This window comes from Mus caroli, chromosome 6 (assembly GCF_900094665.2).
Source record: "Mus caroli chromosome 6, CAROLI_EIJ_v1.1, whole genome shotgun sequence".
In the NCBI taxonomy this organism is placed as follows: domain Eukaryota; kingdom Metazoa; phylum Chordata; class Mammalia; order Rodentia; family Muridae; genus Mus; species Mus caroli.
The window spans coordinates 146,319,470-146,322,518 of NC_034575.1; the positions used below are offsets into that span (position 1 = coordinate 146,319,470).

At 39.7% G+C, this 3,049-nt stretch overlaps 1 pseudogene; it reads left to right on the top strand.

Annotated features, from left to right (window-relative positions):
• LOC110295838 overlaps positions 1-2,798 on the top strand; it is a 4,730-nt pseudogene extending 1,932 nt beyond the window's left edge.
• Positions 2,799-3,049: the final 251 nt, after the last annotated feature.

Consider the following 3,049-nt stretch of genomic DNA (forward strand, 5'->3'; position numbering starts at 1 on the left):
GGGAGAGGGAGAGGGAGAGGGAGAGGGAGAGGGAGAGCAAGATCGAGCAAGCTATTATGAAAGCTACAAAGTTAGGACAGGGAAGTCTTGGAAATGAGGGCTTGAATTTATCTGACTCATTTATTTTTAGTTTTGTAAAGAAAAAAGAAGGAAGGGATGGAGGAAGGGAGGGGGAGGAAGGAAGGGAGAGAAGGTAGAAAGGAGAGAGGGAGGGAAGAAAGAGTTTCTATTTTTGTTATTTTGTGACCACCAAAGTATTTCCAGGTCTTAAACCTAAGAGTCAATGTACTGCTGAGAAGAGCTGGATGTTCAAGATGTCTTCATGGTTGGTCTATATTTATCATTATCATTATTATTATTATTATTTGTGTACACGTAATAATTTTGAACAGTTGTTATAACAGCTCTTATGGTTTAAGGAGGAAAGAGAGACTTATTACTCCAGCTTCTAGGTAGAGAGTGGGTTGCTGAAATGTGGATGAAGACTATCAACCAAAGTCTTGGTTGTTACACCTGGTTTTAGGATTCAACTCTTTGTTGTTTTGGGTTCTGGCAGGTCATGCCTTTCCTTCTGGGATTGCAAGTGAACCCTGTGATAAAGCCTTGTCTGGCTTGACTGGTCACCCATTTGCCCTGTAAAGTAGATGTTGTTGCAGAGAACATGCCAGCTATGGTTTTCTCACACCCTGTGAATGAATGTGTAAGCTGCGGTATAATTTTACCTGCTGATGCTGTCTGTCTGAAAATAAATTTTGAATATTTTTCTGCCACCCGCAAAGAAAAGAGCAATACACAAATATATCTGTAGACAGGAACAGCCCAGGAGGTACATACATAAATAGAACAACCCACTAACAAGAAAAAAATGAACAAAGAATTAAAACATGAATTGTAGTGAAGAGACAACTCGAGTGACCAATAGCATATCATGAAACATCTCTTTAGGATTCATAGAAAAACAACCAAACCTGCAGTGATGTACCACCATTCCATGCCCCTCAGGTTGGCCAGAATTTTGAAGTCTGACAGCACCAAGAATATGACTCAATCACAAAATATAATACTGAGGTGGTATTTTGGAAAGTACACATAAATCAAAGAAATCCAAATTTGTTTGGTATTGCTAATGGGTGCCTGTCTTAGTTTGGGTTTTACTGTTGTGAACAGACACCATGACCAAGGCAACTCTTGTAAGAACAACATTTAATTGGGGCTGGTTTACAGGTTCAGAGGTTCAGTCCATTATCATCAAGGTAGGAGCATGGCAGTGTCCAGGCATACATGGGGCTGGAGGAGCTGAGAGTTCCACCTCCTTTTCCAAAGGCAGCTAGCAGAAAACTGGCTTCCAGGCAGCTAGGAACAAGGTATTAAAGCCCACGCCCACAGTGACACTCCTACTCCAACAAAGCTATACCTCCTAATAGTACCATTCCCTGGGCCAAGCATGTACAAACCATCACAGTGCCTTGACTTATGACCCAGAGATGTCAATCCTAGAACCAGTCACTAGAAGCCTTGCAGCTCTCCAGCAATAGGCACAGAGAAGTCCACAGCAGGACTACCTGTAACAAACAACCAGGTGTCTACCCCATGGTTATAGCACAGTGTATATTTAATGTGTGATCTTATAATGAAAATGGCCATTTGGTTTTGGACAAACCAAAGGCCCCAGACCAACATCAAAAACAGAAAGGTGAGTGAAAAGGTAACTTAAAGTATTAACAGAACAGCTTTTCAGTCAAGTTAAATTTCAATGCATTCAAAGATCACAATACATCCTTAGGGTCACAAGCATACATATTAAAATCATAAATAAAAAGAGGACACTAAATATAAATTTTAAGATAATGGTATTTTTGAGAAAGAAACAGAATTGGGTGGAATACAGTGCAGAGGTATTTGTTGAATCCATTCCAAACCCTGTAAAATTTATCAAGGGTTTTCTTATACATTTAATACTTAAAAGTTAGTTATTTTATTAAAGATACCACACTCAGATAAAAGTCAAGATGTTATAAAATGATGACTTTGCTCCTAATCTTAACTATTTGGGTACTCTGTGATAGGCAGTTGTATATTTTATTTCCATGCCAAGACTCACAATTCAAGGCCTTGTACATACTAGGCAAGCACTCTGCCACTAAGTCCAAGTTTCATACTTTGTTTAAAAGATAGTCACTGGGATGGAGAAAGGTCTTGGGGTTTAAGAGCCTGTTCTGCTCTTGCTGAAGACCTTAATGTGGTTCCCAGCACCCCCTTCAGACAGCTCAGAGTCACCTGTGAACATCCAGCTCCGGGGATATGACACCTTGGCTTCCATGGGCATTTACATACACATAATTAAAAATAAGATAAACCCTTTTTAAATATATTAATTTTATTATAAAAAGATTTTATCCCTGTATATTTTAAGTTTTCTGAAATACACCAAGACAGATTTTAGAGGTAACAAGCAAAATATAAGGGCTCAATTTTTTAAAATAAATATTCAAATTCAAAATGCATTCATGTTTTCAAACATACAAATGATATCTCCAAGAAAGAGTTATGAGTGCAAATATACCAGGCTGTCCAGCAGAAAGACACAAGCCTCATTATACCCTATACCATTTATAGGAACTAAGATGTCCCAACATAGCTCAGAGCCCACAGACCGACCAAGCTGTCAAGTGCTGGGAGAAATAAAGAGGAAGCCCAAACGCTATGTTTTGGTTCCCCTGACTCTACTACAGAAGAGCACCTTGTGTGTATCAGGAAACATCACTCAAGTCTACCAGGCTGCAGCTGCCAATGCCTGAATGCTAGGGCTGCCGGGGAACATGGGTGGAGCAAAAGAAGGGTGGGCTAAAAGGGGAGAAACAAACACTCTATTATGAGTAATCACCCCAGATTTCTCGTCTCTGCCTGTTCAGTAGATGCTTGGGTTAATTCAAAAGCAATTAACCAAAAAGCTTTATCAGGGGCCGACAGGACATATAAATATAATAGCAGCTCTGTGAGTTACAAAGAGCCCATCAGCTAAGAAAACCTGAAGACAAGCTTCCTGGAT